This window comes from Tamandua tetradactyla, chromosome 4, assembly GCF_023851605.1.
Source record: "Tamandua tetradactyla isolate mTamTet1 chromosome 4, mTamTet1.pri, whole genome shotgun sequence".
Lineage (NCBI taxonomy): Eukaryota > Metazoa > Chordata > Mammalia > Pilosa > Myrmecophagidae > Tamandua > Tamandua tetradactyla.
This window is the reverse complement of record NC_135330.1, coordinates 48,226,894-48,244,651: the sequence shown is the minus strand read 5'-3', so window position 1 is coordinate 48,244,651 and position 17,758 is coordinate 48,226,894. Positions and strand designations below refer to the sequence as shown.

Below are 17,758 nucleotides of genomic sequence, written 5' to 3'. Positions count from 1 at the left end.
ATAACTCAATTATTCCACAAGATATTTATTATTACTTCGAAAGTATTAAATTGGACTATAATTCTTTTTGGATATTTCCCTTAAACTGAGAATACAAAATAGGCTTTCTTTAAGGACTCAAAGTAAGGCTTCAATCATTTGCAAATTGGAGGTTGAGGGCAATAATATTTTCAGATGATCTGGAAAAACCGAATCAGTATTTCAGATGTTATTTACCACTGCCTAGATGCTAGACAGGCTAAATCACATAAGCTATTAATAGCCTATTTGGTAGCCATTATACCAACCACCAACTAAAATTGAAGGTCACAACGAATGATATAGAATAAACTAAAAATACATGCATAAATAATATTTTCCATAGTAACAAATTCTTTGGGATGATCAGCTTTCTTTTCAGACCATGATCCTTTAAATCTATTATTTTGAGATATTTCTGTAATATAACTAGCTGTTAGAATGAAATTTCTGTGGAACTTTTCAGTGTTTTACCTTAATATCATAATAAACATAGATGTGAACTTGTAAATATATGGTGGTCTGAACACTTTAATATTTTTTATTATTTACAAAGAATCCCCCCATGCAAAAATTAATTTAATTAATACAATTAAAAACATAATAAATTTAAAATAAAATTATTACAAATTAAACATATTGTTATTAAAACATACTAAACCTAATTTAAAAGGGGAAAAATGCCAAAAAAAAAGCCTTAATCGAAGTAACCCTGAATAGTAAATGGAGTTTCATCAAATCTGAAGGGCAGTTAGATTTTCCTGTAACGCCAAAAAACTTGTAACTGGTTCCCAAGTAACAAAGAGCATATATAATTCCTTGTTATCACAAATCCCTTAAACCTTTTTCATATGAGTCACAGGATATTCAAACCCCTTCAGTTTTTTAAAAATCTTCATCTCCAGGAGGTCTGTCCATATGGTCAGATGACACAGTCAACATTCTGGCACAAAAATGCACTTTATATGAACCAAATCATCTAATTTTCCCTATTTTATTGAATTTCAAAAAAAATTCCATGCTACAATATTGAATCAGGATTAAAAGAAACAGCTGAGCCCACAAGATTGGGTCAGGATTAAAACATGGCTTTTCTGGGGTACATAATATTTTCAAACCAGCGCATCTTCAAAAGTGTCAATGTCATAAAAGTCAAAGAAAGACTATAGAAATAATCCAGTGCGATGCAGTTATTTCCATACAGTAGTACATCTTACATATGGTCAGGAATTTATTTTTTCCCAACTAGTCACAAGCCTTTGTCTTTTATTGGCCTCAGGGCACAGTTTTACTGGGGTGTGCTTAGTGACCACTTTCAGCTTCCTTTCTCACCTGTCCTTCTTTCCTAAAAACTTCACCTGCCATTCTTTCTTCTTTGAAGCTGCCAGATTCTTTCTGACCCTTTGTTTGAGCAGCAAAAAACGCTGCTCTTTTCAGAGCAGATCCCAATCTTCCTTGATCTTTCTTGCTTGTAGAATATAAGGCTATATAATAATAAATAAAAGTAAATATAAGAATTTATTTTTATTTTTATTTATTTATTTATTTTCACATGAGTAGGCACCGGGAATCAAACCCGGGTCCTCTGGCATGGCAGGCGAGCACTCTTGCCTCCTGAGCCACCGTGACCTGCCCTATTGTTTATTTTTAGACATTAGCTAACAATAAATATAGGTGACTGTTTTAGTTTTTAGGCTGCTTAAATGGATCAAGTTGAACAAAGGGAGTTTATTTGCTTATAGTTTTGAGGCTGAGAAAATGTCTAAATCAAGGCATCATCGAAGCAATGCTTTCTTTCTGAGGAGACAGGCTGCCAGCAATCATTGTCTCCTCTGTCACATGGCAAGGCACATGTAATGTCTGCTGGTCTCTTCCTTCTCTTCTGGGTTTCTTTGATTTCAGCTTCTTACTTCCATGGCTTTCTTTCTCTTTGCCTGAATTTCATTCTCTTATAGTGGACTCTAGTAAGAAGATTAAGAACTACCCTGGAAAAAATATTAACTGAAATAACCTTATCAAAAGATCCTCCTCAGAGTAGGTTTACACCCACCAGAATGGGTTAGCTTGAATAACATGGTTTTCTGAAGTACATACAGTTCCAAACCACCATAGTCGCATTAAAACTAAAAAATAAATTCATACATTCCATCCACCATCTCTCCTATTTGCGTTGAGTTGATCCCATTACGTATGTTCCTTCATCTCACCAGGGCTCTGCCACTTTCTCCCTTGCAATAAAGCCGTCTTTGTTTCCTTCTTAATTCATTTTAGACCCTTATGGTCCAGCTCATAAATTTTTCTATCACATATTTAATTATCTTCCATTTAATTTATCAGAAAAATATCTATCAGAGATCACTTCAACTGCTTACCTGTTCTGTGATCACACTTGATTGAGCCGCTAATAAAATCTTGCGTTTTCTCAACAACTGGTGACATACATTTCTACTCATTTTTAGCAGTATTTAGCACTCCTTGTAGTTAGAATGGAAGAAATTAATTCCAATTTGGATCTCTTCTACTCTCTTCAAAATGTCTCCTCCTTCCAGCCTTGCTTTCAGGAGAAGACCACTTCACTGACTTCACTGAAGGAAGTGTAGAAAAAACAGAGAGTGAATAGGTTCTGGCAAAAAATTTTCTTGGAGTCATATCTTTGACTCTGACACTTCCTAGCTGAGTGCTGCAGGACAGATTATCTTCTCTGGGGCAAGTTTCCATCTGAAAAGTGGGAATATATTAGTATCTACCTTATAGGGATGTTCTGAGTATTACATGAACTCTAATCCACACTGATTGGGCTAAAGGGCATAATTACAAAATGTGAATTACTATGTTTCTTCATATGGGAATTCCCTCAACTTCCTACTACTCTACCTTTAAATATGTCTACTTTTATGGGTTTTTTTTTTTCTTCATTTTTTTCTTCCATTACAGCTCAAGAAGAGTCCCTCCTCAATTCCTTCCTCGGCTCTGTTCTGCCTTTACAAGATAAATTTTCAATTAGCTATACCCCTATGTCCTAAAGCTTTGTGTTCTTCTTTGATCCTGTATCCTTCCCATTAGTCTTTAGAGCAAAGAGGACTCTCCCATACTTTAAAATGTAGTTTCTACTTAAGATGATGGAAAAGTTTAGATAACGAATGGTGGTGATGGTGGCACAACATTGTGAACATATTTAACAGCGACGAATTATATATTTGAAAGTGGTTAAAGGGGGAAATGTTAGGTTGCATATATATGGACCTACAATAAAAAAATTGATAGAACTGCACAACCAAAAGGGAACCCTAAAATAATCCATGGACTATAGTTAATAGTAAAAACATAAAAAATACAAAAATAAAGCTATTCACTTCCCTCTCTCATTATTTCTCCATCTTGTCCTTTCCAAACCACCCACCCTCCTGGCATCTGCTAATTGCCCATCATTCAAAATTCAGCTTAGATGTTACTTCTTCTAGAATTTCTTCCATAATTTCTGCAATTTTTTCTATATGCTTTATTTATGTAAATTGCTCTTCCCTGTCAAAACACAAACACATTGGAATTGCCTCATTGTTTGTCTGTCTCTGAAAGTATTGCAAATTCTCTCAAGGCAAGGAACCTGTATTTGTCTTGTTTTATTTATATATTATATATATATTTATATATATATATAAAGATATAATTTATTATTATTATATCTTTATATTGTGTACAGTGCCAGGCATTTCATAGGCATTCAATAACAACATATTAATTGAATAAAGCGAAACAGATCAAGCTTAAGAAAAGTAACAAAAAGTAACATTTCAACAAAGTTGAAATGTTTGAGACATTTCAAAATCGTTGTTTCTGGTCTTGACTGCTCACTGACATCCTTAAGCAGAATTTATAAGTTGTATTTAAAAAGTTAAGAATAGAGACCTGATGCTACAGAGGCCTAATGTTAATCATCATATGAAATACAATTTAGTAGTAATTAGATGGTCAGTGCACTGCTGAACTTGCTGAATTGCTTCCCCATTCTCGGTCTGCAGTCAGATTTAATATTTCCCAGGAGTAATAACTGTTGAAGTCCAGAATTTTGTACAAAGAATTTCCTTTTCTTCTTTTTATTCTAAAATAATTCAGAATAAAAACTCCTGAAAATTCCCCATATCTGGATGGAATCAAACTTACTCATAAAGGGACCTTGGGATGTCTGAGCACAATGCAGAATGAATTAATAGTGACACAAATCAGGACCAACAAAAGAGGTAAGAAGCCTCCTAGATAAGATGCAATATTCTTCCACTTCTCTTCTTTCATCATGAAATGGTAATGGCTGACAAATGGAGAACACACGTGTACTAGTTTGACTCAAGATATTATGAAAGCTGGGCTCTGTGATTTAAATTATGTTGCCTGACTCCAAGGGCAGAGAGGATGCCCTGTGGCCAATAAAATATTTTAGCATTCTTTTGGTCAAGGTCTCTGTTTTGTTTTTGAAACTACTTCAGTCAAAAAGTGTCCTGAGTAGTACAAAATTGTTGGGGTTGATAGGTATTTAGCCACAAACAAATATCATTCTCTGCTTTTATTCTTGTGGCTAGACCTTAGTTATTAAGCCTTTTTTGTCATACAATTATCCACCAACCTCAAGGTCAAGGAAAGCTCTTCTTCCCAGGAAATAGTGTTAAAATTGACTTTAGAGAGTAAGGGAGAAATGCTACTTAGCTCCATCAGTATCCATAAAATCCCTCCTCACTAAAGTGTGTAATTTACAATTTAGTGATTCCCTTTCTGAGTGGTTTCCTACCAATCTTCACTCCCCACCAGATATTCAGATAATACCAATCCTCCATTCATCAGGACAGGTCCTTTCTCTCCCTCCTCTTGAGGCTATCTGAAGGAAAAGAGAAATTAATTCTCATTTAATAAAACCATAAAGGTTGGGCTGATGATCATTGCTTTAAGGTGCTTCCTCACAACCCTCTCCTGTCTTAAAAATAAAGTCAGAGGAAGTTTAATATTTCTTGTCCTATTTGTTACAGTATATGAAATATTGACATGCTATAATACTTCTCTAATACTTGGTCTGAACCAAATATTTTAGTGATCAATATAATTTTTAGATAGTGTCTTCATTTGAAATTTGAAATGAATCTAACACTTAAAAGAATGTCTTGCAGGTAACATTGGTTTTTGTGTATGTGCACAGGTGCATCTTCCTTAGGAGGTTTTATTGGTTAAGCTAAGGAATTCAAGATCCTGAAAAGATTAGGTAATATATATATATATATATATATATATCTCCAAATATAGATATGCAGATATAGCGATAAAGATATAAAGACATAGATATACACTCTATTAACAATAAGTATTTTATATATAGTATATATTAATAGTATATAGCTATGGTGTCTATCAACTATATATGTATATATATATATTTATGTATATATATATGTTTGTGTGTAGATACATATACACACATACATATGTGCACGTGGGAACTGTCAATATATAAAGTTACTGACATTTAGAAATGATCAAGGGTTTTGCCAAAAAAAAAAGTTCCTGAATATGCATAACATTTTTTTTGTAAGGAGACATAGATAAGAATAAGTTTATAAAAAGAGTTACTAGGATAATAAAATACTTGGGAAAAGAAAAACAGATACAGAGATAATTTACAGTTAAGCCAAAGTACCCAGAAGAAGGAATAAATCCATAACCTTTCGTATAATTTCATCATTCTTATACTTTTTAATTTTTAAAAATTTCTTTCCTGATTTACTGTTACTAAAATGACTATTAAGAAAGGGTTATGTCAATATTAACAATGAACGAACTTAGACTAAATAATTTCATTAATGTCTTTCCATCACTCACTGTAAGCCCACATATTACTTTAGAATTCAATGAGGGCTAAAACAGCTCGGATTTAGTGTGGGTTCTAGATATGCTGCTTTTACCCTCATAGATACATAAAGAAAATCCTGAGAATGTAGTAACTGTTATAGAAAATTCTAGAAATATTTTTTTCATGAAAATTTTACCAATGAGTTCTACAAACAGAAATGTGGCGTTTAAACTCTCAAGAGTTCCTTTTGGCCACGGTTTGGATCTATCATCTCTGAGGCCAGATGAGATAGGATTGCTCCAGGCATTCACCAATTTCACTCTTAGCTAGGGAAAGTCAGTGTTGAACAATGCAGAGAATATATACTTTCAAAGGGTCTCTAAGCAGTTTTGCTCACAGTCAGTGATGCACTTTAGCCAGCAAGCGTCTAATTTCTAACTTAATAAAATTACCAAAATGTGGATCTTAAAATAGAGAGGTATTTAAGAAATGTCTCTTTGGGGAGTGATTCCTATCAACCGCACATAAAGCACAATTGGATATTGCAATAGTACTTACTGTGGAACAACATCTGCTCCTGGGTCTATTAATCCTCTTGCTTATAAAATCCATCCACCCCTGAGTGCAAACAGGAAGGGGGAGGCAGCCAGAGGAAGGCGGTGTGCCTGCTGGCCGTGTCCAGTGGGCAGGGGCCAGTGCCCCTCAGTATGTCCCTGAAAGCCACTTTAAGGCACTACTGTCTTCCATCTGTTTGCTAATATTGGTTTACTACTCTGCTAGGTCATGTCCAGTTTATTCAAGCTAATGTAGATAATGAATGTGAAATCTTTAGGGTAGCTAATGACATTTCCTAATGAATATAAGAAACATAGAAAGGGAAATGATGCTAATGGCTATAACAGTGCTACTTGAATCACTATACCATATGACTTGGCCATGATACAATAGCTTCTGCTTTTTGCCAGAGACTCACTCTGTCTACTTAGAGAGAAACTCAGTCATTTCTGTTTTGGTCAACTATCAGCTGTTTGAATTACTTGACGAATAGCTCCGGTGAATATTCTGGGATATGGAATTTTTATGAATTGCTTAAGGTGCTTGTCTATGTAATAGAGAAATTTAGAAATATTTTAGCTAAGCGTATTTTTCTTGCCAAACCTTGTATCCAAAATTAATTGCACTGGACTGATGATGTGCCTAATTGGTGTCTTTTAGGTGTTGCTTTCATTTTCATACTTACATTTTAGTGGAATAACACCAGTGAAAACACATTGAGAATGAGGCATGTCACCAGTCACCAGATAAGAGAGTGACTAAGTTTAGTCACTCTCTTATCAGTAGATGATGCTGTTTTAGAATTGGAATATGAAATTCTAGTCTTTAATCTATTTTTCATTTTTATAGTAATGGTAATAATAACAATAATAACAGCTAATTCTTATCTACTGCTTATCATCAGCCATGTTCTAAGTGCTTTACATATGGTAATGCATTTGATTCTCACAAAAACACTATGAAACAGATACAATTAATATCTCTATTTTATAGATGAGATAAAGGTAGGTTTAAAAATGTGCCCCAAATCATAGAACTATTAGGTAGCAGGATTGAGATTTGAACTAATACCGAGTCTATGCTCTTTACCACTATGAGATATTCTAAAAAATTTATAATACAAGTTATGACTATTTAGTGGTATTGATTACCTATGTGGTAATAGAGAGGACTTTTTTTAAAATTCATGACATTACTTAATAAAGCCATTAACACTGAAATATGGTGATATTTAACTTCATGACGATGCCCAATGAAAGGTATCTTACACGTAGTCTGCTTTTCTGAGGCTACAAGGAACACAATTAGGTTCGATTACCATATATAAGAGGAGTTTTGGTTAAGGATGAAAGAAAGTAGCCCCGAAAGCTGCACATTGATATCCCACTTTCAGAATGAAACTGCAACCCCAGAGTCATAACTAAAGGGAAGTGGAAATTTGTTCAGGATTCAGTCTTGCTCCGGTAGTAACCTGGGTATCCTGCGCTCCCTCCAGGAGGATGGGTTCGTCCTTCCTCCTGCGCGTCACCATTTTATGCCCTGGGTCATCTCTGTTTCAACTGATTTCACTTCAGGGCTGTTAACTGACTCTTTGATACTACCAGAGAAAGTGTTTGTTTTGTCCCGGTTAAGATCATTTCTTATATGCAGAATCCTGTGACAGTCACATAGTGATGGCACGAACATGGATCCTTGCTCCAAACCGCTGTGGTCAAGGTTGATAACCTGTGCATAAGAAATGTCCTCGGGCCATTTCCTTTATCAGACAGCTAAGGGCAAGTAGCCAGTCAATGTATTCTGCCCAAATCATACTTACATATGTTTTTCTTTAATTTATGTAAATGCCAGCCAACTTAATAGCTTCCTCAATTAAGCTTGAGATATCAGTGAGAGTTAAAACATTAAAAAATGTTCCACTTAAAATTAATGAAAATACTGTTTCCCTAATGCATAATTAAGATAAAATTATTAGCAAAGTATTAAAATGAAGGGATGTTGTACAATTTGTGTAAATTAAATCTACATGGCCAACTTCCTAATCCACATATTTCTTTTCTTGCAGAGATTTAAGACTTGAGAGCAGATGTGTCTTTTACTGATGAACTAGGCATTTAATATCGAAATAAATTCCTTCAAACAAGACTTAAATTACGCAGTTACATTGCTATTGGCTTCTTTTTATTTGGATGTTGAAAAATAATTACTTTGTGCCTTTCAAATTTTAAAGATGGTTAGCATGGGTAATACAGTATATTAAATTGAAAGGACTCAGTCCTTGTGGAAAATGTGTCCATCAACTTGTGTTATTACCTTGACTTATTGATAGCACATCCTTGATGGATTCTTCCACCTATGCTCCCCTCACTACTGGGTATCTTTCATCCCCCTGAATTTTTGTGACAGTTTAATATGGCACGCCTCTGAACTGATCCTTATATAGTAGGGAAAATGATCTGGTGGGAGAAGAAACCAAAATGGGAATAAAAATGAGTTGTGGTTAGGTACTCCCTCTCAGGAAACTCAAACACCCATGTCAGATTATTTCTTTTTATTTTCTTCCTTTTGTTACTATTTGATCTATTTTGAAATAACAGATTTTCTTTGTTGATTTATTTCTTCTTTCTTCTTTATTTGATAGATGGAATCCAAATTCAATATGCAACATCTTTTGCTACAAAAAATTTTATACTTGTCATTTAAAAAAATGTTTCCAGTATACGTTACCATATATGAGTAAAAAATTCTATTGTTTGTTTTCCCCTGCAGATCTCTGGAAATGTGAATTGTAGCTTGTACTCAATTCTGGCTGAACTTTGGTTCCAAGTAGCTTAGAGACGGCTCTGTGTTACTCATTAGTGGAAATGTTTTAAGCCCTTGGTGGCAGGTAAAGGAGAGGCTCATACAATATTTATAAGAAATAGAATACACTCTGGATTAAGAGTTGGGAGTGTGGCACTAAATTGCACTACAGATTGAGGTGAGTCACTTAACCCCTCAACCCTCAATTTTTTCATTGGCAAAAGGATTATACTAGTGTGTCTTCAGAGGTGGGTGTGAATTTGAAATATTAATACCAGCAGTTTCGTACATGATGCCACCTCTAGGTCATTCTAAAATACTGTTATTGTAGCTGAATATTATTCCCTAAAATGCATTGCTGGTAGAGAAATAGTCCAGAAATACAGTTAACATAAAGATAGTTCATCTTTAGTTTATCCATGATACCACAGAATATAAGATTATCACAAACAGAAGTAATTTATATAATTCAGTATATTTAAGCCTCAATCTTAAGAGAAATTTCATGTAGCTCCTTCAGGGACCCAGGGAAAAGGAGGTAAGTTAATGGAAACTGATGTTTCCCTCCTCTGTTTCCACAGAAGAAGTTCAACTTCTATTTTAAAAATTTGTGTGTGTCTCTAGAAAGCTTCAAAGTATTTTGCCAAAAATGATTGAAGATTACTAATCACATTCAAAACTCTCATTTACAGAAAAAATAACTGATTTCTAAATCTGTCACTAAATCATCTCAATCTGTGATTCTAATTGCCAAAAGAGTGTAGAGTAAAAAAAAAAATCATTTTAGGTCTTTGAGAAATATCTTTCAACCTTGGCTGCACATTGGAATCACCTTGGGAGATTTAAAAATCTTGATGCCCAGGTGGCTCCCCAGACCAATTATATCAAATCTCCACAGGTGATTCCAATGTGCAGCCAAAATTGGAAAAACACTGGCTTAGTGGGAGAGAGAGGTGACTTTGACTTAATTTAACAGGGAAGTATTTATGGAGACAGTAAGCTCTTGGTAGGATTTGACAGATGGGCTGAACTTTGGTGGAAAATAAATGGAGGCTTTTCAGGAGATATAATAGCTTTGGTTTTGAAGAGGAGAGAAAGGTAGATGGAGAGAGAGAGAGAAAAAAAAGGGAAGGGCAGAGAGAGGGAATCAGAAATATAGTCTGAACAGTAAGAATCAGAGATAACTTCATATTCTCGCTCTATCATTTACTAGCTGTGAAAATGTGGACACATTACTTAATCTTTAAACCTCTGCTTCATCTGCAAAATGGTAAAACAAAAAGATCCACCCATGAGGTTTAATAAAAGCTAAATGGGAAATTTCATATAAAGTGCTTCTCCCAATGTCAGGTTATAGTAAATTCTCAATCCTTGGTAGCTCGTATCATTATCATTATCAGCTGGATGTTGTTGAGAGTTAAGGAAGGTTGCAAGATGGAATTAAGGCATTAGATTGAGGAAAGATCTAGGAAGGCCTTGAATGTCAGAATAAACAGAGGCTTTTTTTTCTAAAAAAAATAATCGGAGCCCAAATTTTTGAGCACAAGACCAAAGCAATCAATGTCATATGTTAGGAAGATTTGTGCAATGATTATGTGCTGGAATGACAAACTGGACAGAAATCAGTGTCGGAGAGCCTGACAAGGGGAGGTGTACAGCAGTCTAGGAATGACATTCCTGGATTCTAAGAGTTGGAATTTATGAGAAAATTTATAAAGGGATATTGTTTAGGAAAATCAGAAAACAGCAATTTATTTGATTTTTATGGCAGCAGGAAATAGGAAATCTGAGCGTAAGAAAATTCAAAAGTGGCTTTTGAGGGTGAAATAGCAATAGAGGAGCCAACTTCTAGTTTATGAAAGATGAGTTCATTGTAGACCCATTAAGCCAGAGGTTGAGGCAGACTGTAAAGGGTAGGAAAAATTTAGTTGAAAATGCAAGGATAGACTTCAGGAGAGGAGTCAGACATGCTTTTGACAGTAGCTCCTATGGAAGTCATGGTTGAAGGGATGTGAGTAGCTGTGCCCAAGGTGGGTTGTCAAGTCAGAGAAGCAGAAAAGTGTTCAAATTCCATAGGTCATTTAAAATTTGTCTTTGAAACCCCCCTTTCCATTCTTTCTTTCCCTGTCCTCCCATTTACTCTCTTTAATTCTACTTTCTCAAAAACCTACTGTTTAAGGCTCTGGAGACTGGCACTCACTGTTCCTCATCCTCTTTCACATGCTGGTGATTTTGCATATTCTGTTCCCACTGACCGAATTGTCCTTCCACTCCTTTTCTGCTAGGCTACTATCATGCTCTCCTCAAAACCCAAATAAAAGCATTTTCTTTTCTTTATAATCTTCTCCAACTCTCCCAAAGTCATTTCCTTCTTTTACTTTCTAACACTTTGTACACATTTTTACAATAACCTAAGTTTTTAAATTATGATCTTGTGTTTATTTGTCCCACTAGACAGTGAGTCCCCTTATGTTAACTGATTTATAATTTCAGATGCTTAATAAACTCTTGCTGAATAAAGGAAGTATTAGATATGCATCTGCTTCAATACTCTTTTCTATGCTCTAATCATCTCAAAATGTGTAGGAATGTCTTGTTTTGTAATAGAGGCTGGTGAGTCCTGCTGGTATTTAGTACCTAAGTCCCAGGAATACTAAATTTACGGTTGGACACTGCCTTACAGTGAACAATTGCTTCTTTCCAAATGTCAAAAAGAGCACCATTAGGAACTATGTCCTAAAATGTGCTGAGCAGATAGTAGCTGCTATCAAATACAATGACTGAAGTTGGTGAAAGGGTCCTCAACTGACAACAAAGCATGATACATTCCTACTACAGGGGCTAAATAGGGTTTGCACAAGTTTTCAGCTGCCATGGAGCAAGAGAGAAAAGGGTGGAAGGGAGGTGGCAACGGGAGTTCCAAGTGAATGGAGTTCTGCTTTTGATCCTATTACTTATCAAAATGATAGCATTTTACTCTTTCTTCCCTTAAAATGTAAATTCTATCATTTGATCAAATACTGGAAAAGATAGTTTTACAAATCTTAAAGTAATCAACTAGTTAGACTCATTTTCCTCCTGACAGTTGCCCAAAGAAGTGATCAGCATAATTTTTGGTTTCCTCAGGATAGTGATGTCTCCAAGAAATGTTTTCCAATTATAATAGTTTTGATTCATTCTGAAATATAAGTATTTAATATGTTTGTGGTAACAAAATTAAGTTAATCTGTCAGATATGCCAAAGAGCCAAAGAGATGTAAAAACCTGTTTTTCATTTTGTGAATTGCCTTAAATTGGGTAGGAGTATGGATTATTCAACACAGATTCATTGTCTGTTTTAGAAAGTTGCTTACCTGTGTACTTGTCAGATCTGCTTCTCTACTAAGGGGGCTCCTGTGGGATTGTTTTCATCCATTCATCATGACTCTTCCCAAGCATCATGCGACTCTTTCCTTCCATAGTGAAGGCATTTTGTAAAGACACACTAAGTGCCAAAGCAGTCTGTTTCTAAGGAACTTATTATTTGGCCTCCTTCAGAAAGAGGAAGCTATTCTCATGCACTTTTTCAGAAGTGGGATATGAAGTCTAGTGGCCCACTGCTGTGTACTGCAGTATGTCTGTGATCTGCAGTGAAGATGAATTGTCTACCGCACAACATTGTGGTACCATTGCTGGTATGGGGCTCTCAAACGTTTGCATATGAATGAAGCAAGAAAAATAATTTGTAGTATATCATCTTCTCAAGATTTAATTCTATAGCTTTCTTAAACAGAAGAACTCACTCAGCTGGCCACCACAAACACGCTTTTTTTCAGCACAAATGACAATAAAGATCACAGACACAGTTTCCACTTTTGATTAAAGGTACTTTAACAGTATATTGCATTTATTGTTGCTTCTCAGTCCCAGCCCCTCCCTCCAACAATATAACAGAAGTTAAACCTGTTAGAAATGTCAATTTATTATTCGTGTTTGTGAAAAAACTGATTAACAAAAATATCTCTGGTCCCAAGGTAGTGTTTAAAAATAGTTGTTGGACAGAGGCATGAGTGTAGTATTTTTAAAGTTTAGTATAACAGAAAGTGATAACTTTATCACTAGTTTGTCATATGAAATAAAGCACAAGATGGCACCAGAGTATTTGAAGTAAGTAAATTTACAAAGCTAGTTGTTGGACAGAGGCATGAGTGTAGTATTTTTAAAGTTTAGTATAACAGAAAGTGATAACTTTATCACTAGTTTGTCATATGAAATAAAGCACAAGATGGCACCAGAGTATTTGAAGTAAGTAAATTTACAAAGCAATGATATTGTGCTCTTTTAAAACTGTTTTTTTTATTTATAGGTAAATGACAGAAGGATAATTCCAATATTTTACATTGCAGATACTTTCTGGGGACTATTTCATTCTGGAATGTGAAGGCACACTGCGTAAGCATTTTTAAAAACAAATATGTGGATCAAGTTACAAATGGAGGGCCACAGAATGAATGTATAGCAAAGAATATTCCATATACAGATGAAAAACGGCTACCTCGTTCTAAGAATAGAGATAAATGATTTTTAGCTAAAAATTTAGAGCTAGGGATTTTTGCTCAAAAAATATGCATTTATGTAGAAAGGCATTATATACATTACATATTCAAGGTAGGTATTATAAACATATAATATATACATGTATTATATATAAATATATATTTGTTATAGCTGAATATATATGTCATGCATATATGTCATATAAAACATATGTATATATAAGAGCAGTAGAGTGTTTTCTTTGAGGAAGCAGGCTGGACTGTTTTGAGCAGCTAGCCTTTCCGTAACTGTCTCACATTCTTTTTCAGACTCCACTCAGAAACGCTTCCTTTGTGAATTCCTCCCTAATATCCTTCCCAGGTAAAACTTATCACTTGGTCTATTGTTTATGTTCCACTGTTTCCTTATACGAGTTTGTATTTTAAAGTGCATTCATTTATTTTCCTGCCTGCCACATTTTATTTGATTGTAAGTCCTTTCAGAAGGGCATCATATCTTATTTGGGTTTGCCTTCTCAGAGTCTGGCACCTGATAGTAACATAAGAAATGCTTGATGAATGAATATCAGGTAGTCCATGCTAAGAGAGCAATACGAAAAAAAAAAATAAGTGCATCAAACAGAGAATGAACTTTAAATTATGTCCCAAAATGTCAAAATTTTCTGGCTAATGTTGATATCAATCACTTTCAGCCAATAGCATTGATCATGAATACATGATTTATCTTTCATTTACTTATATTACTAATATGAATATTGTCACCAAATGTTTACTTTTCTCCCTATTTCAGTGGATGTGGGATGAAAGAAACTAATCTTCATGGATACGAAGATTAGACAGTTAAAAATATGAAACATCTTACACATCAGTTTTTCCATGTAAAATTATCCTACTTGCCCCAAAGACTGCATTTGCATCTGTAAACTGGATCAATTAAAACTAGACTCAGCTTTGATCCTCCCGTATGCTGGTTGGCACTCCCTCGGCAGCAAAGAGTTATTTTTTTATTTTTCTGAAGCCCCTGTTTACAAACCTTCTGCTTATTTTCAAATAATACATCATTGCTAAAATCCGAGCCAACATGGCTTAATTTTCAAGAACCAATGCTCAGCTAAATGAAGATACAGTATCCTGGAGATATGTGGATTAATGGATACCTTTATGAGTAGTTTAGATTCTTTGAAAAAAGTGTTTAATATAAATGAATGTGTACTGTACAATGTCGGCACACTATTTTCAAAGACAAAATTGTTACAAATGAAAATTTCGCTACAAAGTTGGAAAATGGAGTTGACCAATAACTCATTTCTGCTACACGCTAGTGAACTAAATACAGATAAATGCACACATGCACACTTCTCTATCTCCACTAATTTAAGATTGTAAGTGACTTGGGGTTAAAAAAAGTAATGAGATGATAATGCATCCTGACAAAACACACAAAAATATCCCATGATGTTCACTGAATAAATTGAGAGGTGACATAGAATCTGGGCGCTGGTGCTTTAACCCTTCCATATTATTAGGTTTTTCTTGCATTTCCCCAGATTAGAAAAATTAAACAAGAGCTATTTGACCTAGGGAATACAGAAGGGATATAAAAACAGTATGGAAAAATATCGTCTTTATTCCTCAGAACCCCTTATGTAGTTTTTGTAGATAAAAAGGTAACAGAATCTTAAATCTGTGTATGTAAACCATTCCTGTAAAGGCAGATAATTTTGAGTGCCACATATTTCATGTCATTTTCAATTTATTCTTCCCAGACACAATCCTGTGTATATTCTGTCCTCCTATGCGGGAACATGCATAACTAGTTGCGTCATCTCTTTTAGGATTCATAAGATTTTTTAGAATCTGCTTTTCTGGGCATCAGTCCTGTATCACTTTAATTAACCAATTTCACAAACTTTCAGCCCTACTATGTTTTTTCAATTTTATTAATGGGTGCTTTAGATATCCTACTCCTAGTATAAAGCAAAAATGGGTGATTTATAGAGATGTCCTTTCTTTCATTATACTACATTTTGTTCCCGTTGGCTGGTTTTTTGATTAATACAATGTTAGATACCCAGTGGTCACTTACTGAATCCTTGATGAATGAATGAATGTACTACTTGCCACGTTGTTGAAGCAAAGATTTTGAGAAAAGAGGGATTCTCACATATTCACATCTTGGCCTCTTACTTTGCTTACAGAAATCTCAAAGGTAGAGGTTAGTTCATATATTGATTTTGTATTTTCTTAGTGCCTAGCAGAGTTTCTAACCCATAAAGGGTATTTTAGTGCTATCTTTACAAGTACTGGTTCTGTCCCTGTATTTGAATTGTGCTTCTATCACTCATCAGCTGCATTAGCTCTTCTTAAGGGTCAGGACCCATTGTAAACTGGAGAGAATAATGATACTTAGCAAACAGGTTCCTTTTGAAGATTAAATGAGGTAATGGAACAAAAACTACTAAACGTAATTTTCTGAATCATTTGCTGCTTTCATAAACCACCCCTAGAACTTAGTGACATAAAATGGGAACTCTTTTATTATGTTCACAGATTCTATGGATTAGGAATTTTTTGACAGAACACACATAGGGGATTTCTGCATTAGAGTCTCAGCTCAGAACTCTCAAATACCTGAGAAACCTCAAAATGGCGTGGAGTGGGAGCTTATGGAGCCTTCTTTACTTACTTACCTAGAGAAGAATGATCTGAAGCTGAGCTCAGCTGTGACTCTCTACTGAAGCTCCTACACGTGGCCTCTCCATGCGCCCCGTGTGTCCACAGTGTGGTGTCTGGGAACATCCATAGAGGAAGTGTTTGAAGAGAACTAAGTGGTTCTCTTACCACCAGGTACATGGCTTTTCTGACCTAACCTTAGGTGTCACCCAAAGTCTTTTCTTCCACATACTTTTGGCTGTAAATGGGTCGCTAAGTCCAGCCTAGACCTTAAAGGAAGGGGAGTCGGACTCCATTTGCAAATGGGCACAGTCACAATGCACAGGATGGGGGATATTATTGAGATCATCTATAGAAAATCAATCTGCCTAAATAGTGCTTGGCACATCAGTAAATGATCCAAGCATTTGGTTATTATCCATGGTGGGGTGGGGTAGGGTGCTATATAATTTACCCTTATGGATATTTTTGCATTTGTAGAATTAGAATTGTGCTCTAAACTCAGGAGGATGTCTGAGTTCAGCACCTGGTACAAGGCCTCTCATGTTTTTGGATCTCAGTTGTTAATGATTGAATGAATGTGAATGAATTGGAGACTGAGTTAGTTCTCATTCCTGATCACACTTTTGGGTTCTTGGTCTCTGATACAGCCTGAGCTTTTTCTAAAACAAGATAGAAGGGTTTTGCCACTGAGCTGACGAGAACTGTAGATTTATGGCTCACGTAGGGTGTGACAATGAGTGATCCCACATTCTGCTCTGTGTGCCCTTCTCCTTAGGGCAACATTATGAGGAAGCTTTAGCCCCTTGGGGCTAGGAAAGATAGAATGTCTTTGTTTAGATGGTTCTTAATATACGTCTATGGTTATTTTTTCTTGGTCTGCCTCACTGATTGCTCATTGCCTTACTTCTCCAGGGTTGCAATGACAAATATGAGACAATGGGTTGGCTTAAACAACATGAATTTACCATCACACAGTTTGGAGGCTAAATGTTCACCATCAAGGTATTGGCAAGGCTTGTTTTCTCCTGGAGTCTGTAGTGTCCCAGCAATCCTTCCTCACAAGGTGACCTCTCTCTCCCTGTGTCTGCTCCTCTGGTTTCCTCTGACTTCTGTCACCCATGTCCAGTTTCCTTTGCTTATAAGGACTTCAGCCATATTGGGTTAAGGCCCACCCTCATTCAGTCTGGCCACACCTTAACTAATAAGAACATTCTCAAACATCCTATCTACAAATGGGTTTATACCCATATGACCTGGGGTTAGGACTTGAGCATGTCTTTTGTGGGGGACATGATTCAATACTCAACACTCATCTTCCCAACTTCTGACTGGGGTCCCCAAGGAC

The 17,758-nt window shown here is 35.5% G+C and overlaps 1 long non-coding RNA gene across 1 annotated transcript; it reads left to right on the top strand.

The window, feature by feature from the left end:
* The first annotated feature begins 4,154 nt into the window (after window positions 1–4,154).
* On the top strand, window positions 4,155–16,578 carry LOC143678933 (uncharacterized). The gene is made up of 5 exons (XR_013173483.1): window positions 4,155–4,256; window positions 9,170–9,380; window positions 13,588–13,849; window positions 14,047–14,098; window positions 16,288–16,578. It is a non-coding gene; the product is annotated as an uncharacterized LOC143678933 (long non-coding RNA).
* The last annotated feature ends 1,180 nt before the right edge of the window (window positions 16,579–17,758 follow it).